We start from the raw sequence: 27,512 nt of genomic DNA, 5'->3' as shown, positions 1-27,512 counted from the left end.
CCCGAAACGTCTGCCAAGTCGAAAACTGCCCTTTCTTTTTTGGGAAAACCTTGCCTCAGCCTGATACGTCGGCTTTGGGAAATATAATAATACGGCGATATTAGTGTAATTTTTATGCGGCTGTTAGAATAATCGTATTTCAGTCTCGAAAGGGCTTGCAATTCGGTGTTGAAAGTCCTCTTGCATAATAATTTACCAGCTAATAACGTTAATGAATTGACAAGTTAGAGGTTTGAAGTTGTAAACTTCTCTTGTACAATTTCGTCATTTTTCTCAAATAGGATAATCAGATAGTTTGTAATTTAATTTGTAAAATTTACGTGTACAACTTCATCTGGTTATCGCTAAACCCGTCATCGTTACATACAAATATTTTTAATATTGGTAACTTGTTATCTGTGATTGATAAAGTGATAAAATAACAGCCATACCAGCTAATTTGCCTAACAATGCATCAGTATTGATCGTTAATTTGTCCAATATGATTTAACCTTGTCCTTATTTCCTTTCCTCTCTTCTCCATAGAATTTTATGTGATTTTACATCAAGAGAGAAGTTAATGGGAATCCTCTATGGATGAAAAATTAGGTGGAAGGTGTTCACTATCGTTCGATCAATTTCACCAAGTTTAACATACGTATGATTGTGCCTGTAAAGAGGATGACAGTTTTCAGCTAAGAATAGCATTGTCCCGCGGCTTTCATCGAAACCATCTTAAGCAAAGTTGACGGACAACCGGTCGTTCGAAGCCATACGTCCATTAACGTATGTATATTATAATACATATATACCAATACTTTAAAGACCAACCATACCTGCCTGATAAATCTTGCTTGGTACAGCTATCGAGCTTTGTAACAACAATAATAATTTTATTTACGACACGACGTATCACAAAGGGCGTGTGTCATCTTACATTATGTGTGAAACGACAGGAAAGCATGGAAACAATGGAAAATACACGCGTTCTTTTTCATCAAAAATCTCAAGGAATATCATAAACATAAACTTGTGAAGTGTCTAACAGAGTCGACAAAAATCGAGAATTATTATGCAGATTAGAAAAACTTGTCAAGAGATTTAATATAAACATAAATAAATTAGCGAATCGAAATTTTCAAAACATAATACACATTTGTTTATGTACTGTTCTTTCACACGTTCCTGAACGTAGTAGATTCAAACGAAAAATATTTATTCTGCAAAAATATTTATTAAAAAAATCTTATTTATGACACGACGTATCACAAAGGGCGTGTGTCATGTTACATTATGCGTGAAACGATAGGAAAGCATGGAAGCAATGGAAAATACACGCGTTCTTTTTCATCAAAAAACTCAAGGAATATTATAAACATAAACTTGTGAAATGTCTAACAGAGTCGACAATAATCGAAAATTATTATGCAGACTAGAAAAACTTGTCAAGAGATTTAATATAAACATAAATAAATTAGCGAATCGAAATTTTCAAAATATAATACACATCTGTTTATGTACTGTTCTTTCACACGTTCCTGAACGCAGTAGATGCAAACGAAAAATTTTGATTCTGTAGAAATATTTTTTAATAAAATCTTATTTATGGCACGACCTACCACAAAAGATGTGTTATCTTATACTATGCGTGAAACGATAGGGAAGCATGGAAGCAATGGAAAATACACGCGTTCTTTTTCATCACAAATCTCAAGGAATATTATAAACAGTTTTAGAAAAGTTTAAATTATAAAGTTATAAAGAGTTTTAGAAAAGAATCGGTAACAATCGAGAATTATCACGCAGATTAAAAAACTTATCAAGAGATTTGATACAAACATAAATAAAATAGCGTTTATGTACTGTTCTAACTTTCACACGTTCTCAACCCTAGTGAATTCGAAAGAAAAATTTTCATTCTGTAAAGATATATTACCTTGAAATCTCCTTTAAATTTCTCTACGAACTTTCGAAATACCCTAATACTCTAGTTTACTTTGTAGCTTAAAATCAAATATTTAAAACATACCACATATGTGACACCGATACTGAATGAGTTAATAACTTTTGCACACTACGACAAACAACCGAACGTATCGATCAAACTCGTGAAACCTCGAACAAACGAACGAATCTCGCATCATCTATCGGCAACTAAGTGACTGCGGCTTTTATCAATATCACCTAATGACAAAATCCGCAATCACTTAGTTGTCAACCCAAAAGTACATCTACCAAGAGATACCGAAAACAACAATATCGCCGCAGCATAGATATTTCCAAGCAACACCTTTCGTTATTTTCTATATGTTCGTTGTATATCTTCGTACGTAGCTTCTCGCTATTGCCATTTGCTAAAAAATGCTCCGCGGTGCGACTAAGGCGACAACGATCCAAGAACGATGCTCGCGCGCGAAGTTGCGAGCTAAAACACAAAGTCTACTTGGCGATCTACCAGGCGAAACAGAGAATCTCGTGCACGCTAGCTAGCTAGCAGTTTCCTTATCTCTCCACGGAACAACAGGCGTGAGGAGGGATCGCGAATCTAGCGGCGATCGAGGTTAAGTCGGACTTTCCGTGACGACGCGATGTCGAGTCATCGCAACGACATTTCTCGAAGCTGGTCATACGCGCTTTGCCCACGTTTCCTCCGCTGCCTACGCTGTGTTTCCAACTGGACTCTTCTCGCGAACAGGAAGAAAATCGAAGCAAGGATATGCTTGAGATTTTACCTTTCCATAAATTTCATAAATTTAAAGTATAGGGATGCGGCATTCGAAACCTGGAAATTCCGAGAAACGCGAGACTTTGTGCTATCGCTCTGATTATCTTTCGCTTTCTTCTCGTACATAAAAATAATTGCAAACGACGAAATAATTATAATCGACTCTCGATTACTTTTTCTACGCGATATAATCCGATTGTTCCGAAAATTTACGATTCTAAAGACTCTTTTAATTACGATCGCTTATATCGAGAAAAACCAGCTTAATGTGGTACACGAAAGCAAAGCATCCTCGAGAAAGGGAAGAAAAGTAGGCATTTTGAGTCTCGAGAACTTATTGAGACACGAAAGTAAAGAATCCTCGAAAAAGGGGAAGAAAATTAGGCATTTTGAGTTTCGAGAACGTATCGAGAAAAACCAGTTTAATGTCGTACGCGAAAGCAAAGAATCCTCGAGAAAGGGAAGAAAATTAGGCATTTTGAGTTTCGAGAACTTCCAAATTGAAGAATTCTGGAGAAATCTGCGGCGTTTCAACTCTCATGACACGATAGTACTGGCGTGCTGTAACAGAACAGTTCGCGATCCCACAGTCAGCTTGTACAGTTGTCTGTTCCGTGAACAGGAACAGGATGAGACAAAAATTTTGAAGAATAAAGAGTAAGATTCGCAGAAACGAATACTAAACTAAGACTAGAAAGTCTGATTAAAAGAAGTCGGCTGGTAGCATGGTGCTCCTAATTCGGTTGAGCACGCTTTGCGCACGCCAGTTCCGCGTGAGGTTCCGTTTACGACGTCTGACTCATTGACGACCACCTCTGACTACTGTCAAGCGTAGAACGATCGTACGCGTGTCTCTCGATGCTTGGAAAATTTCAAGTGTCGCGATCACACTGAGAAAATCACGAATCACGATGATTCTCGCAAGGTTAATCGCTCCTGATTGTTTTGCGAATATTTTATCGTAGACTTGGCTCTAGCAGGTTTGCGTTTATTTCATAAGTTTTATGACACTGATAGAAGAATAGAGAAATTAGGCGATTGAGAAGGCCAAATTATTCAAATCATTAAGAATGACTATCACATTTTCAGTCTTTAGAGCACAAGAAGCTGATATATTCGATGCGAATTATATCGCAGCAAGCAATTCGCATATTCGTACCATTAGTCTTCTTATTGCTATTTAGCATTTGCTTGGTCATTATTATGTAATTTAATTCACTATACTACTATAACACTTTTGTCTAGAATTGAACGTTAGAATTCCAGTTAGTACGTACTATTCTTCTGGATTAAATTGAAAGCAACTATCGACACAAACGATCAATGCCGATATATCTTAATTTTCTTTTCGGAAGATATCGTTATTATCTGACTGTGATAAGCGTTTCTTAGCGTGTGAACCGATCACGATTCAGACAGCCAATACGAAATCAAGCCAACTAGTTGGTTGTAACGATCGACATCTAAATATAGTTGTTAAGTGTTTATTTATTAAGATTAATGATGTTACATGCGAGAAGGATCGAGAAAGAGAAAAAAGTCGTTCGACATCTTACTAGCGTAGAGGCTAAACGAAAAAGCTTAATACGTATTAATAGATAGCAACGAGATATGATACAAGCAACGTCGAATATTTCATTGAAGCGCATGCATAGTAAATCGTTAGGACGAAGCCATAGTAACTATGGAGCTTGTAAACATGCTTAACTCCTCGGAAGTGACCCTTGTAAAAATAAATCCATGTTTGTATGAAGTTTTTAGGAGTAAAGGTAAGTATGAGAAGGGCTTCAGAATGTCGAGATTGAGTTAACGTAAATTACAAATACAAAACGAGACTGTATCGAAGAAAAAACAATTTGATTTGTTGCAATCTTTACTACGTCGCATATTTTGGTTTATTCTACTAATTGAAAAGTTTTTAAGAGAAAAGGCAAGTGTGAGAAGGGTTTCAGAATGTCGAGATTGAGTTAACGTAAATTATAAATACAAAAAGAGACTGTATCGAAGAAAAAACAATTTGATTTGTTGCAATCTTTACTAAGTCGCATATTTTTGTTTATTCTATTAATTGAAAAGTCTTTAAGAGAAAAAGCAGGTGTGAAAAGGGCTTCAGAATGTCGAGATTGAGTTAACGTAAATTATAAATACAAAAAGAGACTGTATCAAAGAAAAAACATTTTGATTTGTCGCAATCTTTACTAAGTCGCATAGTTTGGTTTATTCTATTAATTGAAAAGTCTTTAAGAGAAAAAGCAGGTGTGAAATGGGCTTCAGAATATCGAGATTGAGTTAACGTAAATTATAAATACGAAACGAGACTGTATTAAAGAAAAAACAATTTGATTTGTTGTAATCTTTACTAAGTCGCAACACCAAAACGATACTTTCGTTTATTCTATTAATTGAAAATAATATTTCAAGTGCATCGTGATAACACAAAGAATGTTTAGTATCTTGTGAAAGCTATCCCAAAAGTCATAGGAAATAAGTTTGTCGAAAAACGATACGAAAGTGTTGCAAAACGAGAAGACAATAAGCTGACAATTGACTAAAATGAGAATAATAAAACGACGAAGTGTAAAAATAACGTAACTTCGAGTTGCGATTGCAATCGCTCGAAAAATGGACGAAGGATCGTGATCGAAATGGACCAGGTGAACGTCATTTTCACGCCAACCAGTTGACTCTCGTTTTGCTCGTGTACGTACTTCGGTGGCTGTAGCTGATCGTAAAGACGAATGTTTATTTTTCGAACGAATGGTTATTAAGATTCTTCGACGTTTTACGAGCCCTGTTAGTCGGTTCGGTTTCACCATAATTTTGAAACGTGTGTACCCACGGCGTTAATTTCTCTTAATCAGATAGAAGGTCTCAAGATGAGAATGTTGCAAAACAGATCAAGTATTTCACGATATTAGAATAGGACATTCGAAACGTGCAACTTATTATCATCCAACAAGGAATTATTTATTTGCAACATCTTGAACGATAACAGGATTCGTGAGAAAGGCCAATTAAACCCTTTAAAGACAGTTGAAAAATCAAGACCATCCATGAATCGTTGATTTTTATGTAGAAAGTCTGTCAAAATGTCGTTAATAATCTTACAATTAATGCGACATTAAACGCACAGAAAAATAAAAACAATTCATTTCGATGGTCAATGATATTTCAATTAATTTATTTAATTAGTTTGTTCCATAAAATGTCCCTTACAAGTCGAATCATGTTTCGAGTCGTTAATTGCTCTAGTTCAGGGTCGACGGATCGATCGTGATCGAGGATCTCGATCTTACGAGCACTTTCCAACGAGAATCGCGATCGCGAGACACAGAGAAAGGAGCGCAACAACCACTAACAAGCAATGCCAATTCACCGACGAATAGATCGTCCAATTAGCAATTTACCTATCGGTGCTCGGTATATTTCGAATAGCTACGAGGATTAGGTGGATAATATCAGGGATTTTTTTGCGAAAAATCATACCGAGGATACTATTGGGCTGGCAACTAAGTGATTGCGGATTTTATCAATACCGCTTAATGACAAAATCCGTAATCACTTAGTTGCCAACCGATCTATACCGAGCAATAGAGCGATACTGTAGAAAGCAAATTAAACAATTAAGAAATTATCATAAAATGAGGATTTAACGAACTGATAGAACCTTTCTTTAACAGTAGAACTACCAGGCAAGTCAAATTGACTGGTTTTACAATTTTATTTTAAAATTCCTACTTCGTGTTATATTTTTCCCCGCAATGATGCAATGACTTTCGTAACGATAACTAAAAGAATAATATAATAAATTTTATTTTGTTTTTTACGTATTCAAACTGAAAATAATTTTCTATCAAGGCTACTTAGAACGACTGGCACTTGTCAAAGTGAAAAAGGGTCCTGCGATCTGTTTATCGAACCTCAGTTAACCATTTTCCTCGTTTTCTACAACTTGCCACACGTTTTTCAAATTTTTACTGTATATCATTCGATATGATGATATTAGTTATGAGGAAAATTCCGAGTCGATCGCTAGATTACTAGATGCTAGTTAGATTACTCAGACCAGTTCTACAATTTTACAAATGTGTCAACCCTCGTTTAAGCATTATGGTCCCAGATGGATTAATAATACCAAAAATGTACTACATAACATGGAACTCCTTGCGTAAGAAAGTAATAAATCAATAAATATAAAAATATTCTATTATTACATATTTTTTAAAGACCAGTCATTTTCACTGCTTTTTGGTAGAAATAGCTTCCTGTTAACGGTTTTACAATTTTATTTTGAACTTCCTACTTCGTGTTATATTTTTCCCCGCAATGATGCAATGACTTTCGCAACGATAACTAAAAGAATAATATAATGAATTTTATTTTGTTTTTTACGTATTCAAACTGAAAATAATTTTGTATCAAGGCTACTTAGAACGACTGGCACTTGTCAAAGTGAAAAAGGGTCCCGCAATCTGTTTATCGAACCCCAGTTAACCATTTTCCTCGTTTTCTACAGCTTGCCACGCGTTTTTTAAATTTCTACCGCGTGTCATTCAGTACGATGATGTCAGTTGTTAGGAAAATTCCGGATCGATCGCTAAATGCTAACGCTAGAAACACCACGGCAGTCGAAACGACTGGTTCTACAATTTTATGAACGTGTCAACCCTCGTTTAAGGATTAATAATACGAAAAATGTACTACATAACGTGGAATTGCTTCTGTAAGAAAGTAATAAATCAATAAATATAAAGATATTCTATTATTACGTATTTTTTCACGACCAGTCGTCTTCACTGGTTTTGGTAGAAATAGCTTCGTGTGAACTATCGATTTCTAGTGTTAATTCACTAACATAATCCAGCTGTCAGGATTTCAACCGTTCTTTTATACATACACTTTCTTTCGCGTAAATTACAACGCAAGTGAATACATATTTTAATACACGTGATATTATTCGTATAAACGAGATGCAGATAAACGAGGTTCTATCGTATAATAAGATCGATTAGGTGCATAGCAGTGTTAATATTTCATATCGATGATACTGCTTGGGCGAAGGTAATCAAAATATCGCGTACTCATCGAGTTTTCAAAACGTACCTAAACTCTTTAGAATTTCGAACCTATCAATATTTCCAAGAGCTGTAAGCTTCGAATCATACTCCAAGGGATTCGAATTTTTTCAAATTAAACAATTAAGAAATTATCATAAAATGAGGATTTGACGAACTGATAGAAGCTTTCCCCTTAGATTCTACCGCTAACAATTTTCCTGTCTTATTCAAAGTCTAAATTTAGATAATTACGTGTAACGAATAATTGCCTTATCTATTAGATAACGTTAAAAAATTATGTAGTTAGCAAAAAGTGAGAATCCAGACTTATACCACATATACTCGCAATCGTTACGCGATTTAATCGACTGACAGTACGTCACGTACTGTTCACAAGCGCACAGCTGATGTCAGCGAACGAGAGTGACGTCAACAGGTCGCATTGCTCGTTATCACGAGTATTGCGATTAGCTGGAATAATCTCGAGGCGTGAAGAAAAGCAGCGGCGAGTTACACGGATACATTGTTGCGAAACGAGCGCCGGGAAAACGTCGTTAGGCAGAAAAACGACAGCTCCGAATGCACACGTAACGTGACCGTATCGAGCAGAGATTTTTAGTGTAACGTTCGTTCGTTCGTGGCACGTTGCTCTAACGTAATGCCGCATCCACGCTGAAATTCGCGAACCATTTGCAAACAGTTCGGCAACTATACTTTCACGGAAATATTTCACGACTTTGTGGCCGTTGTAGAGAAACAACTAGAGATAATATCAAAGGTACCTTTCAGACATACTATTTCGAAAATCAGCACGTTTATATGTTGAAAATGGGTTTGCTGTCCTTTGGCAAATATTTCCAACTATTGTAAAGATATTTATTTATTAAAGTATATAGCATAGTATACAGGGTGGTTGGTAACTGGTGGTGCAAGCGGAAAGGGGGTGATTCTAGGCGAAAAAAGAAGTCGAAAATATAGAATAACAATTTTTCGTTCGAGGCTTTGTTTTCGAGAAAATCGACTTTGAATTTTCGCTCGGTACGCGTCCACTTGATCGCGTCTCGTTATAACGGATCTCACCGTCGATTTTCTCGAAAACAAAGCCTCGAACGAAAAATTTTTATTCTATATTTTCGGCTTCTTTTTTCGCGTAGAACCACCCTGTATATAATATACATACTTGTAATATAGTATATTAATAATAATTATCATTCTCTACACCTGTGTACATCTGTAAATCTTTTGTGCACAAGTCAGTCTTGCATCGATATTTTAAAGATATCCAGATTAGACGATAAGACGCTGAAATATAAAAAGAATATAAAGTGGACGTTTTTAAAAGGTGGTAAATACGTTATCTGACAAGAAGTTTGTATACTGATCGTGGAATGAAAGTAAAGTCGTGACCATCCAACATTCCGTAAACAATTTGCAAATACATATGTAGACTTATCAGGAACATGTGCTTTGAGGCAGCTTCGGTGAAAAAGATATATGCGACGAGGTGATAAAATCGGTCAGGTGGTAAAGTTTACATGTTCCGAGAACCGAAACGGTAATTTGAGACATACTGGAGGAGATAATGGGCTCGAGATTCGAGACTTCTTGACTCCAGACGTTTCTTCCTTTGTAATATAATCCGGATATGCCGAGGTCGTAAAATCAATCAAGAGCGAAATGAACATGTTTGGGACAAGAGAATTGACAGAAATATGAGAAAACAAGAGTGTGAAACTGCGGACAGTACGGTGCGACGAGCATAAAAATATTTTTCTTTTCAACACAAAAGGTATTACAGTGTTTACATACTAATTGATTAGGTTCAGGTATATTGAATTTCATTTTAGCAACACTTTCACGACACTACCACGATCCAATGCTATAAAAATGAGATGTAAAACCTGATAAGAAAATAAAGATACGTGCCAATACCATTTGCAGCCACTGTATATACAGAAGATACGAATGTTGTTACGAAATTAGATAGCAAGGAGTAAAAATAAAGAATAAATAAATAAAGAATAAGAATGTTGTTATAAAGTTAGACAGCAAGGAGCAAAAATAAAGAATAAATCATAAAGGAGATAAAATTAAATTGGAAGGGAAGTTAGACTGGAAGGTCTATCGCTGATTTTAAACGCTGAAATAGAAGTTCGAAAAGGTCTAGGGGTAAATCAAAAGTATTGTGTCTTATTGCATCGAATCTAAATCTATGGTCGCGGCATAACGACGACCACGAGGTCGGCGACGACGCGGCGGCTAAAAACGCGCGTTCTCTCGATGACTGGAGCGTTTGCACAGCACGCTTCGACTCACTTTCTCGCCGTTGCATTGCACGCCTCTCTCTAATCGTTGACAGCGAACGATAATGGAAACACCGGATTTGCATACAAATGCCGCGGTCCTCCGCGTTCCTCCATCGACCAGAGTTCACCGATTAATCCACGACGGTCGATCGTTTAACGTCCGATCTTTAGAAACTCGACACAGAAATGTGGCGATTCAATAACGAAATCGTGCGTAATAATGGGTAAAATCGAGTGCAGTATGTATCGGATGAGTCGATGATGATGAATTTCAATATAAAAATTTCGATTTATGAGATTCGGTTATCGCTTACAAGAGATTATGTTTCATTTCCTGTATTTATCGAGCACTCGTATGGTACAAGATTTTCAACTATGCAGTGAGTTCTGTGTATATTTTGTGCACGTGTTTTCGCTATTTCTGATCGAACGAAATTATCCGTTATAAACTTTTGCCAAGATCTTTGTAATTAAGAAACGTAAATGTGGAAAATTGTTTAACGACGTGACGCTACGAGGAGCAAATCACAGCTATAGCAACCTACGTTTCGCGATCAAACAAAAATTCTGACGATACTTGAAGCGCAAAATGATCGTCGAAGTTTAGAATTTATTTCATCAAGGTTTGACACCGTTTCTCGAAGTGTAAACGCCGCTGAACAGTATAAGATTCGATTCTACTTAAAAGTATCTCTCTATTCTACTCTTCTTCGAAGTTTTCACCAGACATTCGAACCTCTTCAGTCATGTTGCAAATCTATTTGCGATATGCACTTGACGAACATTGTCTCGACAATACGTACAACGTGTTTTGAAATTAATGGTAACAAGTTCAGAACGAGAAAGTTATCAGATATTGGAAAGTAGGAGATCGTTTTCAAAGGCTCACCTAAGCGTATTATTACAAGTGGCACAGGTTTCCGATTGACAGTTAGATAGGCACAAAGACAGTAGATTCTCCTTTGTTTCTTCGCGGCGATCCTGTACTGATCGCGTCTGTTGCTTCCACGAAGCATTAATCGATGTCTATGGAATCACCAGATAAGATTAATCCGATTATTAATAGAGAAGAGATAACGGAAGTGAAGTCTGTATGTCGATGTGTCCTTTCTTATTTCAATGTGTGTCGAATGCTTACGTACAAAACAGTTGCAATTCGTATAGTCAACTAAATGCTATCGTATACTCAACAATTTACGAACATATGTACATAGTAAAGTTTCTCAGAAATAAAATCGACCAAATTTATTTTTCACGAAATTTTCAATTTCACTGGCACGAACGTGAAAGATATTCCACTTTTCAAACCGATCAATAAAGAAACTATTGACGAATCGATAGAAACTAGCGACAAAATCCACCGATCTTATTTAACTGATATTAAAATTATTGTTTAAAATAATTATTAAATTAATTAATTAAACAATAATTAAAATAATATTAAAATTATTGTACGTATTTACATATGGAATAATACTAAACAGTTGCGTTAACGCCGTTCAAAATTATGCAATCAGGAAAACACGAGAAAGTGGATATAACAGTTGAAGCTCGTGTGATCCAAGTTCGAATCTCCTTAGAAATATTGTCTCTCTTTGTTCCAACATACCTTAAAACACACCAAAAACTTTCTATTCTCTTTTCAAACCTATTTACAATATCCTCTCCTTTCTATGTGTAATCAGAAGTAAAAAAAAAAAAAAAAGAAATAGACAATTTGTTAATCGAAATTGGGAAACTGTCGCGCGAAAAGTAGAGGTCGATTAAAAGATGGAGGAAGAGAGAGAGAGAGAGAGAGAGGCGAGCGGCGTTTTACTTGTGCAAGAGTTCCCTGTAAATACCGTGTGCATGCGAGCGGGCAAAACTGCGGCTATGCGATTACCGTTGTAACTTTCCTAACAGTGCAAAATGCAGATATTCGAAAGATTACATGGTAGACGGGCAAGCAGGCACGCCACCAAGAAACGGAGCTTTCCCGTATGTGGCGCAAGTTTCCTTCTGTTCGCCAACGCGCCGTCGTCAGCGCTACGGAAACTACGAGCAACGCGATGGCGACGCGTAGAGCCTCTTTCACATGACAATACGTGTATCGCGATATACAGGGTGGTTGGTAACTGCTGGTACAAGCGAAAAGGGGGTGATTCTACGCGAAAAAAGAAGTCGAAAATGTAGAATAAAAATTTTTCATTCGAGGCTTTGTTTTCGAGAAAATCGACTTTGAATTTTCGCTCGGTACGCGCGAACTTCACGTCTCGTTATAACGGATCTCACTGTAGATCGCTGTCTCGATGGTATAATATAGAATAGAAAATATAGAAAATATAGAACAACAAATTTTTTTTTTAATTTTTCCATCGAGACAACGATCTACAGTGAGATCCGTTATAACGAGACGCGATAAAGTGGACGCGTACCGAGCGAAAATTCAAAGCCGATTTTCTCGAAAACAAAGCGTCAAACGAAAAATTTTTGTTCTATATTTTCGACTTCTTTTTTCGCGTAGAATCACCCCCTTTCCGCTTGTACCAACCACCCTGTATATATGGAAAACGAGGCCGATAATAAGATAGGTAGGTGCTCATAAAAGGATAGCTAAATGTGGATCGTTTATTTCACAGCTGAGAAATGACTGACACGAGAGAGAATCGACTAAATTAAGCGATGTTACAACTACTGAACTATGTTGTTCGATTTCTTTATTCTATCTATCTTTTTTTTTTTTTTTTTTTTTGTACGTGGAGAAATCCTCATGGACATTCCGCCGCAGACAGCAGCAGAGCAGTGTCGAACTTATTCTATCTATCTGGGTCGTCTATGTGGGTGTAGCTTAAAATGAAATATTAAAAATATACCACAAATGTGACATTGACACTGAATGAATTAATAACTTTTGCACACTACGACAAATAACCGAACTATCGATCAAACTCGTGCAAACCTCGAACAAACGAACGAATCTCGCATCATCTATCGGCAACTAAGTGATTGCGGCTTTTGTCAATACCACCTAATGACAAAATCCGCAGTCACTTAGTTGCCAACGCAATGTATAAAGAATACACAATTTTTATCAAAATGGAAGTCTTCGTAATTAGTGTTTGGTCGGCAAAGAGAGAGCTAAATGCGAAACAAAACTGTGGATTGAATTATTTGTGAAACTGTTTATTAAAACTGTAAGACAGTTTTGATGCGTGGGCGAATCGGTTGATCTTCGAACTGACGTGGTTGCTGTATTTTTTCGTCTCTCTGATCAGCAAACAGCGCAGTAAAAGCGGAGGTCGCCGAGAGAGAGGCTTTTGTACTTACGCACTTACGTAAAGATATTGTGTTTGCGTGTGCATATTATCGGTGAAATTGCAACACGTACGAATACCAGCATTTGTTTCTATAGTTTGTATGGATTGAAAGGAAGCCGCATAGATGAAAAGAAAATCGCCGGCTGTTAATCAATCTGATACTGAAAATCAGTAGTACGTTGCCGTATATCATAAGAATTGTCGCCTGAACGTTTCCACAAACGATAATAAATAATCGATGTCCACCATACGCGTATCGCTATTACTCGTAGTGCCGTGTGAAAGAAGCCTAACGCTTTGGATCAGCCCGTATATCTGAGCTGCGATTCGCGGAAACTCTATTTCTTTCGACGACAAATCATGCGTCGTTTAAAGAATCGTTCAGAGAAGCGTTCGACCACGATACATCGCGATTACTTTGCTCGCCAGACGTGTTTCGCAATCGTCGTTAAAGGTTCTTTACCATAGTCGAAACGATCGCCGTTACGCCGTTGTTGTTGCATCACCGTGATCAACGTTACACGCGATACTATTGCCGGCTATTATCTAGGCGAGAGCCGAGTTTCGATGCGTGCAACGATACCGAGTCTACCATTGATTTTTAGGAATATCATTCTAGTTTTTAGCGAGCTTCAGCTTGTTGGTTACACTATTTGGCAGAATGTACAGATATTTGGAAAGGATATTTTTATAAATTCCGTGTACACGAGTTTTAGGATATCTGATATCTTGAACAGGACTTTGATGTTTAGCAGCTAAGTATAGATGGTATTGAGAAAATCAGCAATCACTTAGTTGCCAGCCCAATAGATTCTGAATCTTAAATTGCACACAATTGTTGTGTGTTGAATTACTGATAATATGCTTTTTGGAAGTTTCTATTTCAAAAACTGATTTCCTGTGCTTCTAGAAACTGTACCTCTTTAATTCCTGGCACTTCAAGAATCTCAAAATTTCACAAATTTCAAAAATCAATCGGCAATTCAGGAACTAAACCGATCGATTGCACCGATTAAACGCTGATCGCGTGATCTGTTGCTAAAATCGAGAATTATTTCGCGAAGAGAAGATCAGAAAATGAAGTTTGTCTTGTCCCGAGCGATGAAAAGACAAATTTTAGGCTAGAATTCCGAAACTTTTGCGAGCCAAAACCCACTTTCGAAAATCTGTCGGTAATTTTTTGAATTAGAAGAAGATTGCGCGAAGCGTAATTGCTGCGGAGGATCGATCGACGAGTAATTCAAAATTAATTTGATACACGAGATCCTAGATATTTGATATCATAGCTCTGTGAACTGTGAGAAACTAGACAGAAATAACAATCGTCGCGCAATCTTCAGCTGAATTCGAACTGTTCATCCGACGATTCTCGACGAGTAAAACCCTTCCAATGAAAATGTAATCCAGTGAATCGCTACCTACACTTTCGACATCTGTGTGTTTTAGGCCTGTGCGGTTGCTTTTATCGTAAATGTGACTCGCGAGTGAATGTACGACCGAGAAATACTGGTAATTAAGAATGAAAGGTACATCTGTAAGTGCAAATGAGAAGCACGGGCGAGGAAGGCGGCCGAGCAAAGTGTGTGTAATGTATTATAGCAGAGAGCAACCAGGTGTATTGTGATTTTTGTATTAGTTTTACAAGTCTTAGGATTAAAGTCGTTTCTCCTATGGGCCGCTCTCTCAACGCCCACAATTTTCACCCGGTGAAAAGACAAAAGAATTATTGAAACTTATAATACCTAACTATTTATTCACTCTTAGATTATCAAATAAAAGCAACGATGACCGTCTTGAGCAACATCCATGTAACGTATCTTTCGATGTGCTGTAGAAAATTGGCCCTCCAAATGAATTTTTGGGTCGTTATCGATAATTGTTTAGAAATAAAAATAATGTGAGACCTGTGAACGCAAACCCAGTTTGCATTCGAATGAATATTTTAAAAAATTCTACACATTACTCGATTATAATTAATATAAATATTGTAATCAAAATTATATTATTTCTGAGATGAGTAAAGATTGTTCCGAATGACTTTGATATTATTATTTACACGTCATTGTAGCATTTAAAATCTGCCACTTAAAAACTTGCAAGTCGAAGTATGATGAGAATAAGTTGGAGTTGCCGGTCGATATTCACAATTAACACATCGTTGATTTTACTGAGAATTTATCTCATGTCACCGGCTATTATTTCGTAATTGCATGTGCAAGTAAAGCAATATAAATAAACTTTAATAAATTTTATTTATTATTCAACGTTTAATATTTCTTTTTCCTGTGATAAACGGTGTAACAATCACCTACGTGTAATGGCACGCAACAGCTTTTGCAAATATATCCAGTTTCGCTGCGTTTTTCTTTCGAAGAGCATACTCTGTACGCTCTAGTCGGATCTGTTTTTCTGCCAGTGACTATTTTTTCTAAGACGTGGTTTCTCAGTCGTCCGGAAAGCCTGAAGGGTGCATCATTATGAGAAGCTGTTTTAGAAATTCGAAAAACGTCTGGTGCAATGCTGCGTTCTTTGGAATCCACAGTTATCCATTCTCTAGCTACTTCCAGTAGACATTTTTTGTATCTTGTTTTATTTTTTAGCAGATAGGTACAGTACGTTTTGTATGCATCGAACAAGGTGCAGTTTATCAGAAAAAATGCTCATTTTTTCGACCACTTTAAAGTTTCTCGTAAAATACTGCTGTTCGCCAAAAACTGATCTGCACGATCTACTCCTTTCATGCGCTTATTGTATCGTAATATACACGTAGGTTTAATGATATTTTGCTGGTCTAATATCAGACTCGCTATCTTCCGATACAGTATCGTTCTCCGAGTCACCACAATTTAATTCACAATCGCTCGGACAATCAGATAAAAAATCAGCGTGTAATTCATTGAAAGATTCTTCATTGCTACGTTCCGTCATCGTTGACATTATTTTTACAACAAAGGACGCGACTTGACGAGTCTCATAAACGAGAGACACAGTTCGAGGTATGCTGACCAACAATTCCACTGTATCATCTCCAATAGCGCACTGAGAAAAGGACGCTGATGCGAAAAAAAGCACATCGCGAGTTTACTCGTGGCCGGTCGGCAACGTTTGGCCATGAAAACCCGAGTCAACTCGTGACCGGTCAACAACGTGTTAAAAATCGGGGCGTTAAGGGTCAGTAATTTTGGTTTGCGTGTGCCATGAAATGAAAAATGCTGAAAATCCCCGGTTTACGCATTTTTCACTATGAATACGACGAGTACAAGTCAACGGTAGGATTGTCGTTCGACCTAGTGCGTCATCGATGCGGTTTCTACGGTGCACCGCGAAAAGGTCACCGCGTAGAGACACGGCCGGCGTTCTCTCGAATCTGTCCATACTGTCCGTAAGTACGGTCCTGGCGCGATTACGAGAGCGAGTATGGAGCTCGTTCGACGGCTAAACTGCAGCTGCACTTAAGCCTCGACTCCCCATCTTGCATTTCCGCATTGTCCGCCATTCTTTCCGTCTGTTTCCTTTTTTTTTTTTTTTGCCGCGATCGCCGATTTCTCGCCCTCGTACACTCGCGGCCCATTGTTACGAGATACGTCCCCCGATTTCCTGAATGAATTTCCAGCCAGCGTGCGTTATTCAACGTACCAGCACAGATTTTCAGCCTCTTCATCGCTCCGCGTTTTCAGGCAAAAGAACATAATGCAGGCGACGCAGCTAAAATCTTGCCAACGCAGATATACGCAATGTTGTTCAATTCTGTTTGAATGTTTTCCACGCCTTATACAGTGTAACATTTATGCATATTCTAATTTTATTGATAGGAATTCTCGAACTCGTAATCTTTAAATGACTCGATAAAAGTCTAATCTCTCTACTACACATTCCGTGAATATCTTAATTTCGTTATTGAGATATACGCTTAATCTTTCAAGAAACGAGTTGTTTAATCTCACAAGTTTGAAAAATTAGGAATATACTTCTAACAGCATGATCGCTATTTCATTTTGTTCTATGATTTTTCAGCCTTGTCTTTGTACAAGGATGGCTGTCTTTCGCGCAATCAGCTAACAATCGCAGCAAAAACTTGCATGTATCCGAGTTAGTACGTGAAAAGTAAAGAAGACGTAAAACAATCGATAAACCACATCAAATAAAGAATAGATATGTATAATAAATTCATACACGCATTCACATCCATAAAGGATATAACCTAACAAACCCGAAGATGGTACCCCCACGTGATAATCAAACAGCTGAAAAATTCTACCAAATGTCCAAATTGGACAAATTGTGAATGTGAAATATTAACACGTTCGTGGCTCAGGGTGTTTCGGCTGTTTCCTGCGGGGCCCAAATCCGACCGTGGCTACGTCCAGTGACCCGCTATGTCACTTCGAGCCCGAACCCATCGTCATAAAGCCAGATTGGAACATTGAAACTATTTCTTATTTTTATTACTTAAGCGTAGCTATAGTAAAAGTCTAGGGTATTGGGGTTCTTCCCAACATTCCAGACGGGAAATCTCCATGTTCTTTCATCTCCGACAAATATATTTAGTTCTGAAATGGAGAAAGCGATAAACTTTCCAGCTAGAGTATTCCGAGGGATCTCATGGCAGATATCTCGGGTCTTTGATTTAGTCGAGAAGCATACTTGTGAGACGTACATCAGTGATTTTTTATCCTCAAAATGTTCAGTAAACAGTGTGAATAACGAAACTACAGAACAGAGTAACAGGCTTGAAAGTTTTACCACTCGCGTGAAGAAGCGAGAAAAAACATGAAAAGAACTACAATATATCGTCCGAAGTGCCCAAAATCACTTCAAATGTGTTTGGAATGTTTTAACGAATACCATATAGCATAATGTAATATTTTAAATTAATAAAATTAATATTAATTAATTATTAATTTTAAATGAATAAAAAGTATGATACAATGTGTTTTTAATACTTTTATGTTGTATAACCTATATATAATATTGTATATTTAATTAACTCGAACAAGAAGAGCGTCAACGTGGCGACGAACGTGTTAAATAAAAAAAAAAAAATTCACATCGTGAATGTCTATTCCTCTGTAGTTTGACTTAGGTAACTCTACGTATTCCTGACAAGTCGTCAAACTTGACGTTCTCCAAGATAAAGCGTCCATTCTTGATCTTCGTCTGGTTTAGAGTCACAGACTCGGCCTGATTTCAATTTTATCACGAATTTAGTGTGCAGATTCTCTTGCCAACTTAAACTGCAGAAGCAACGCTTTATCTCGTTGAAAATGGCGATCTTGGAAAAAACGGAAAATTCAGATACGACATCGGTTGACCGGATAATAACGTGGAAGGAGCGTCGCGCTAACCAGCTGACGTTTCGAAGGAATCGTAACGTGCTGCGTGAAACAGAGATATAAAAGAAGACAGGACGACGACCGGCGAAGGAAAGGAAAGGAAAGAAAGAGAAAGTCTGAACGCGAGCAACGGCAGATGTAAACGAGAAGCTTTTACCTTTAATGGATTCGCCCCGGAGCCATCGAGATCTTCGGGGTTGAAAATACTCGGCAGTAACGAAGTTTCGTAACGAGCAGCGGCGCTAGGCGCGCGCTACTCGACTGCGCCAATTTAAATTCGAATTGCACTCCGCCGATCGAAGCCGTATTAAAAGTTGTTTTCGACGGTGTGCCGGCATGAATCTTCCTCGGGGTCGATCTTTGCCAAGCTACGCTAAAAATGTAAACCCCAGCTTCCTCTCTCTCCCTCCCGCCCTCTCTTTCTCTCTCTGCGGCTTCGCATATCGCGACGCGCCACGTTCTGTCACGATCGAATCGTACCACGGCTCCAAAAATATGCGTCGACTCGCGGCTTTGTCTCGTTTACACGCCACGGACTTCTAATTAAGTAAGACATTGCAGTTACAAACGCGTGTCCGTGTGCGTACCGTGTGCATCTGTACACTGCCATGCACAAATTATGCGATTTTATCAATTTTTCAACGCTTCTAAATTATTGCAAATATATAAAATATACGTGTTCGTCTCGAACGAAGCTTTTCAACACGCTGAAGGCTGACATTGCGTCAACGGAACGTTCCATTCGCGAATTTTCCCATCAATGTACGTTATCGGATTCTGTTTCTTTCGTTTTTTAAACGCCAGAGTTATTAGGATGGCCAAAAAGTGTCTTTCTTTTACAGTCGCGTCTTTTGCAACGACGTATCTTTATGCAAACGCGAAACCCGATCTGTCGAACGTCGCGATCTTTATTTTGATAGTACGTAATTCGATAAAATAATGTGCGCCCATCATTTCCTCGCAAAACGAAAGAAACTTCTCGGACCACCTAATACATAGATTTTACGAAGTATCGATATCAAATTCATGCAACTCGCGGCTATAATCCTTGTTTCAATGTTTTAACAGAACAATGGTATCTATAGAGACGTTTTTCGCTTGCAACTTTAAAAATATCACGAAAATATCCACCTTTTAACTAAACTGATAGACAAACGCTGTACGTGTTTTATTCGTGGAATCTAAACTCGATTCGAATTTGAGATTGTAATTGGCGACGTAGTCTATTCTCAATCAAAGCGATAAATCTTTCAGCCGCGTATCTTTGCCTCGTCGAATTATACTTTATACTTGGCTCATCGCGAGATATCCACTTGCTTAAGAAAGAACGCTTACAGCGACTGAGTTTCATATCAAAGCGTCAGCCGCCGTGCAAACGACATAGCCGATCAATTAACAAAAGAATACACATTACGCGTTTCCCAGTTGCAACGTCATCCAGTCTGTGCCATATCGAAGCCAAGCCTGCGTAAAATCGACACAGGGAAACGCAGTTCGCTGAAAGCAACTTGCCTGGTACAACAGCGTATCGCGAACAGCGTACACCACGTCTGTAATAATACGTACCAAGAGGAACTGGCGAGGAGCAGCGTGGCGGGGTGCAGACGCGCGGCTTCTGCAACCTGGATCGTATCAATCGTTGTACACGCGTCGCGACGGTACTCGTGGAACGACACTCTGCATGTTACACATCGTCCAACTATAAAGAGAGAAACACAGAGGAAGAAACGGAGAGTCGAAGGAACACACAACAGCTAACCACCGTGGCTCGTCGTTGACTAATCACTGAAACGTTATCTTCAACATTTTCTTCGTTTCTTTCCATTAAAAGGCTCACAAGGAAAACGACGACGACGACGACGACGACGACGACGACGATCACTAGCGCAACTGTAACGAGAATATCGATGTAGCTGCGAAGCACCCACTCGCATCGGCCAGTGGATTAAGAAAACCGTGGCGCACGCGATTAAACGCGCTGTACAAGGAAGTATAATAATTGCGTAGGTACGGAGCGACGTTAATGGAACGTCTTGCCAGCGGCTGTAGCGCGATCCAAGGGACAGCGTGTAATAAACGTGTACGGTTTCTCGTTCCCTCCTCCGTCGTCTCTCTTCGTCTGCCAGCACCTTGCATCCTCGCTAGTCTGTCGCTCTCCTCGCTTTTGCCTCTCTTTCTGTCACCGATCTCTCATTCCTTCGTCTCCTTCTCGTGTGCGCTCTCTTTTTCTCTTTCTCTCTCTCTCTCTCTCTCTTACTCACTCGCGCTCTTTCAAATACACACAACGTGGTACGAGCTGTGGCCTCTTCGTCTTGTATACACGCACGCTACGCTTCCTCTCGGTTGCACTGTTGCAGACATATGCCTGCACGCGTGCACACACGAACGTGACACGTAGTACGGTTAAAAGGCGCAGAGACGAGAAATCGCCTGCGACTGGATTCCACGAGCCGGCCAACAGGCCACAAAACTTGGCCGGGGCTCAAAAGAATCGTCTCCTCTTCATCCTATCTCTGGTCCTCTCTTTCTGCTTCTCTGGCGATTCTACGCCATCTTTATCGTTCTTGGTTCCGCACCGTCTCCGTCCCTCTTTTCGCGCGCTCTCAGGATCTTCGTAGCAAACAAGCACACCACCGCCGAGACCGCCTTTTTCCTCTTCCTTTTTCACCCGATCGTCAGTCCCCTTCTTTTATCGCGTTTCCTCCGCAACCGTCTTCCTCCGCCGTGACTCGACTTTTGCATTCTGCACCGCCGAATTACTGCTTAAAGGCTGTGCTTCTTTCCACGCCACGGAGCTGCTCCATCAGAACAGCATCAGCAGAGGAACAGAAGGCGCTCGATCGCTGATAAAATTTGGATGGAAATGGCGCTGATTCGCGACAAATTAACGAATCTTCTAGGGTCAGCGATGGTGAGCTTGTTAGATACTCGCATTTCTTGGATATTTTTCGATGCTTAACACTAGAACTACCACGCCAGTCAAATTGACTCGTTTCACAATTTTATTTTAAAATTCCTACTTTGTGTTATATTTTTTGATGTAATGATTTTCGCAAGGATAACCAAAGGAATAATATAATGAATTGTATTTTGTTTTTTGTGTATTCACCGGTAAAACGACTGCTACTTGTCAGAGTGTAAAAGGGTCCTGCAGCCTGTTTATCGAACCACAATTAACCAGATTCCTCGTATCATTCGATACGATGATATCAGTTATCGGGAAAATTCCGGATCGATCGCTAGATCGCTAAATATCATAGCAGTCAAAATGTCTGATTCTACAATTTTACAAATAGGTCGATCATGGTCCCAGATGGATTAATAATACGAAAAATGCACTACATAACGTGGGATTGCTTCTGTAAGAAAGTAATAAATCAATAAATATAAAAATATTCTGTTTTATGGAAAGAGGATGATTCTACGCGAAAAAAGAAGTCGAAAATGTAGAATAAAAATTTTTCGTTCGAGGCTTTGTTTTCGAGAAAATTGACAGTGAGATCCGTTATAACGAGACACGATAAAGTGCACGCGTACCCATCGAAAATTCAAAGTCGATTTTCTCGAAAACGAAGCCTCGAACGAAAAATTTTTATTCTATATTTTCGACTTCTTTTTTCGCCTAGAATCACTCCCTTTCCGTTTGTACCACCAGTTACCGACCACCCTGTATATTATATTTGGTCCGATCATCGTACTACGGGCTATGCCCGTAGGTGTAGGTTAAGGGGCTAACTATTGGTAGTTCTGGTGCTAAATTCGGGTAACGTTCTTATTTTTGCGTTGCTCAAATTATTCAGAGGATTGCCATCCGTGTCGTTTTAATCTTCATATTCGTTCTTCGCGCTTCTATATTTTGTAAGATAATTATAACGTGTCAACTATCTAGTGTGTATAATACCTTTAATTTCTATTTACATACTTGTTTGTTGCAACGAAATAGTTGGTAGTAACGATCCTTTAATTGTTACGAGCGGTGTATTATTCATGATATTAATGAGCCGATAAATTGCAAGACAGATAAGATAATAAGGTGGCATGTAATTTGTAAAATTTACACGTAAAACGTCGTTCGGTTTATTGCTTGTCGAGCTTGTACCTATTATGCAAACAAATTTATTAATTTACCGATAAGTTGTAGCTACGCGGTGACATACTAAACATTTCTAAATTTATTAAAGGCAAAAGTAACAGGTAAGAATCTGTTCAAGTGGGACGGTTGTAAAAAAAAAAAAATCGTAGGTGATGTAACTAGAAACGTGAAAAAAAAGTAGTGGAAAAATGTACACCGTGCGAGCTGCGAGCTAACTGGATGTTAACGCGTGAAACTTGCTCGAAATATAAGAGGTGAATCGGCGGTTTAATTTCCCGCGCCAGTTAGCCGGTAATTCCGCCTGCTAAAAAGTTGAAAATCAAAATTTAAGCCGACTATTTAAAACACGAGCCACGCTCTTAGCCACGAACGATATCGCCCAAGCTCGCAGTGGATCCGAGACAAAAATCAGCGAGGAGAGCAAGCAGTTTCGTATTCGGCGTGGAACGAACGAAATAAAAACCGATTTATCGGGAGCAGGCGTGCAATTAAAAAGCACTCGTAACTCGTTCGGCCTGCTGCGTTACTGTAATTTTCGCTTATCGATGGGCCGCGAATGCGTTTGAAAATAAACGAGAAAGAATCGCCGCGCAACGCTAAGTAAACAATCGCATGATTCCCAACGAAATTATCGTACAGTACACACGTTCACGCACTGGAATCGATGTTTCATTTGGTTCGACTGTTTGATAGCGCTGAAATTTAACGCTAGAACTACCAAACTCGTCGAAATGACGGATTTCGATATTTTTTCTTTTTTTCTTTTTTTTTTTTTTTGCAATTACTAAATGCATAGAGGTGTTTTCGGCAAATTTAATGTTGATTTTTATCGAAATCCAAGTACCAGTGTATTATTGTCTTTAATTGTAATTTTATCTGTAAATATTTATATACATATGTATAAACATATGTGACCAGGCGATGTCATTGTTAAGCAATACCTTAAAACAGCTTTGAAATTCCTGCGCTTTGTTCACACACACACACACACATTTGATACTCGCTACATAAACTGAAATTAAATTCATAAAGCGAAAGAATTGCACCCATTGCGCCCTGAATACGCTTTATAGTATCGCTTACGTTAAAATTCTGCCATGAATCAAACGTACTTAAAATCCTAAGCTAGGATTTCTAAATATTATACGCACATACATTTCTTTAAATCCTCCGAGGTTCTACGAAACAACGCCAACAGAAAAAACACCGTATTTGTCTATGAAAAAACTAACACACTCGTGCGAAAAGTTTACATTGCGATTTATCATATATTATGATACAATATTGCGCGTTTTATCTTCCACTGATTAATAACCGATAATAGACTGCACTATTCGCAAGAAACAAAAGCTTTTCAAACTTTCGTGTTCTTGAGAAGATCGAATAAACACGATGCGTCAAAGTTTAACGATAAGCTTTAATAACAGGTTTCTCGATTTTTTTCACGGAACGCCGATTAAATTACTTCTTTCGTAATAGATGCGTCAACCCGCAACCTGCTTCGGGACAGCGTTTCCACGCTAAGAAACTATAAAAAGCTGCGTGCAGCTCGACTCGTATCCGGGTTTCCTGTGCTCGCGTAGCCGCCACAGGCTAGGAAGGCGGAAAATTATCCCTCGAAACTTCCCCACCGCTGTTTTTCTTCCCTCTTTTCTGCCAGCATCTAATTTTCTCTCTAAGCCATCCACCCACATAACATAAACTTTTTTCATCCCGGAACCAACTTCGTGACCATGTAACATGCGCGTACATGATCACAACGCTTAAAAATCTTACTGATTTTGGATCTCTTAGCGAGCCGTGTAAACGATAATAACAACGATAACCACCGCGGATTTTACAACATTCAGCTAACCTTCTATTACAGCGGTTCCTTTAACTCTTTGCCTATTATGTGCCGTGTAATTATGATTAATCCGTCGATCGTTTGATGAGGCAATACAGGCTGGTTAATTAACGCTAGAACTACCACAAATTCACTGGTTTTACAATTTTATTTTAAACTCCTTGCTTCATGTTATATTTTTTCGCAATGATGTAATGACTTTCGCAACGATGACTAAAAGAATAATATAATGAATTTTATCTTGTTTTTTATGTATTCAAACTGGAAATAATTTTGTATCAAGGCTACTTAAAACGACTGGTACTTTTCAGAGTGTAAAAGGGTCCTGCAGTCTGTTTATCGAACCCCGATCAACCAGTTTCCTCGTTTTCTACAACTTGCCACATGTTTTTTTTAAAATTTCTACCGCGTATCATTCGATACGATGATATCGGTTATCAGGAAGATTCCGGATCGATCGCTAGATCGCTAGAAATAGCATAGCAGTCAAAACGACTGGCTCTACAATTTTTATAAATGTGTCGACCCTCGTTTAGGTCGATCGTGGTCCCAGATGGATTAATAATACGAAAAATGTACCACATGACGTGGAATTGCTTCTGTAGGAAAGTAATAAACCAATAAATATAAAAATATTCCATCATTACGTGTGTTCTTAAAAGACCAATCACTTTGACTGGTTTGGATAGAAATAATATTGTTAAAAGGAAATTACATCATTTTGGGTTATTGGATAATTTAGTAGTAACATATGTAGATGCATAAATGTTATTTTATTGGAGGGTATTTCAGTATTTGGGAAAGCAAATTGGCCGATTCTACTTTTGCAAGCGTTTGAATTACATTATTCAGGTACATGATTAAGAGAACGGTTGTAATGGATCTTTTATAATGAACTAACGTTCTGGAAGATACGTTGGAATGGTCAAACATGTATATAGATTATTATGAGAATCGTTGCATCTTCGAATGTTTTATTCATCAGGACACGCATCCTTAGTAATTGTAATCTAACGTTTAATTCCAGAGGAATAAACGTCTCGCTTCCATAAATTCATTTATCATCAAGAGATGACAGAAGCTGGCAAGGTAATTTTTTAAAAAACCATATTCGTAACACGATTTTCTTTCCTCTCTTCAATTTTACAGTAGATCGATATTTTAACACCGATCACGTTGATTCTAAACTACGGCAAAATTGTTTCTTTCCAATCTCAGCCTGTTCTCAGTCTGTTGCATCTTCATGCTAGACGCAACAAAGAAACCGCTCTTAGTCCTCTTTGCCTAAGAATCTCCAAGAACAATTCGACTGAGCGCATCTACGAACATAAACCTCGCCTATCTTATCTCGCGGAACTCAACATTGCCACAAGCATCATCGAGTCATTGAAACATCGAAACGTAGTTTCCTTCGCCCTAAACTGTGCGCGTAGCGAACAGGAACGCGGTATTCCGGCCGAGATTTTCCTTAACCGAAGAAGGGTCAGGAGGATGGAAAATTATCCCTGGAAAGTTGGCTGGAACCCACACCCTCTTCTATAATATTTCTCTCTTTCTCCGCAACGATCGTTCGTATCCAGCGTCGAACCTGTCCCGATTGCCTGCTTCCTTCTCGTTTTCGTCCCGGGCAACCCACCGCCGGAGAGAGGCCGGTTTCTCTCTTTCTCTCCGGACAGTCGGTCGGGTTCCATCGTTTTCGCGTGTGTACGTGGGCAAGGCGCTCGATATTTCAGGCCGTCGCCCACGAGAAACGCAGTTCCTGGGGGCGTGTTCCGCACTGGCATGGTCGACGCTGGCCGGCCGGCGTTACCTCGGTTCGTTTACACCGAACGTAGAAACGGAGAGCTGGCATAATTTCCGGCGGAGACGGTGGCGTGCGCAGCTAACGCCGTTTCATGCGTCCGCAACGATTCCACCGGCTCTCTCTCGTTGTACCTCGCCGCGCCTGTCCCTCGGTCTCGTCTTCTCCTTTTCTCTCTGATTTCCTCTCTATACAGGGTGTTTCAGAAAATTGCTGCGAAATTCCAGGTGGTGTTCGTCGAAAGAAAGCGGAAGCCTTTGATAAACGTGGATTCGAATATCAGTAGTTTGAGATTTATGAGACGTTCTCGTGAGAGCGTGGCTTACTGTATATCGTATCAGGTTGTCCGAGAAGTTTCTTTTGTTTCATAAGATGACAATAGACGAAACAACAATTTCTGTTTTACATCATTTTATCGAATTAGGTGTGACCTATTTCCTTATATTTCTATTATTATGTTTGTCCATAATTCGATAAACTAATATAATTGTGCGTCTGTTATTTCCTTATAACACGAAAGAAACTTCCCGGACAACCCAATACTTGGGAATTGCCAGTATACAGTTACTAATATACATAGTATATAAAAAAGAAGTCAAAAATATAGAAAAAAATTTTTTTTTTTCATTTTTAAATTTTTCCATCGAGACAACGATAAAGTGGACGCGTACCGAGCGAAAATTCAAAGTCGATTTTCTCGAAAACAAAGCCACGAACGAAAAATTTTTATTCTACATTTTCGACTCCTTTTTTCGCCTAGAATCATCCCCTTTTCGCTTGTACCACCAGTTACCAACCACCCTGTATATTACCTATTTACAGATGTTAAACGACAAGGAAACAACTATTGGTCATGCACGATTCTCTCCACGGTGACATGGCTAGCGATTCTTCGTTCGAATGCCACTCTTCGACAGCTTATGTCCGGATGTTTGCAAATTTCTTGCGCAACTCTGCTAGATGAAGGTTCACTGTGCTAGATTCTAACTTCCGGCGAAGATGGTACGGTGAGCGTAAAGAGGGATTCGTACGGCGGCCAATTTTGACGACAACTTTGTACAAGTTTAAAACGCTTC

At 38.7% G+C, this 27,512-nt stretch overlaps 1 protein-coding gene across 24 annotated transcripts in view; it reads right to left on the bottom strand.

Annotated features, from left to right (window-relative positions):
- LOC126869373 (bromodomain adjacent to zinc finger domain protein 2B-like) overlaps positions 1 to 27,512 on the bottom strand; it is a 229,673-nt gene that overhangs the window by 140,192 nt on the left and 61,969 nt on the right. Inside the window, exon 1 of one of the 24 annotated variants that reach the window (XM_050625819.1) lies at positions 20,263 to 21,026. The exons of the other annotated variants lie outside the window; for them this stretch is intronic. The gene's annotated coding sequence lies outside the window, so the exon portion shown is untranslated. Of the gene's footprint in view, positions 1 to 20,262; positions 21,027 to 27,512 lie in introns of those variants that run through there. 24 annotated transcript variants of the gene reach the window in all.

This window comes from Bombus huntii, chromosome 9, assembly GCF_024542735.1.
Source record: "Bombus huntii isolate Logan2020A chromosome 9, iyBomHunt1.1, whole genome shotgun sequence".
NCBI classification, from domain to species: domain Eukaryota; kingdom Metazoa; phylum Arthropoda; class Insecta; order Hymenoptera; family Apidae; genus Bombus; species Bombus huntii.
This window is presented reverse-complemented; position numbering and strand designations above follow the sequence as displayed.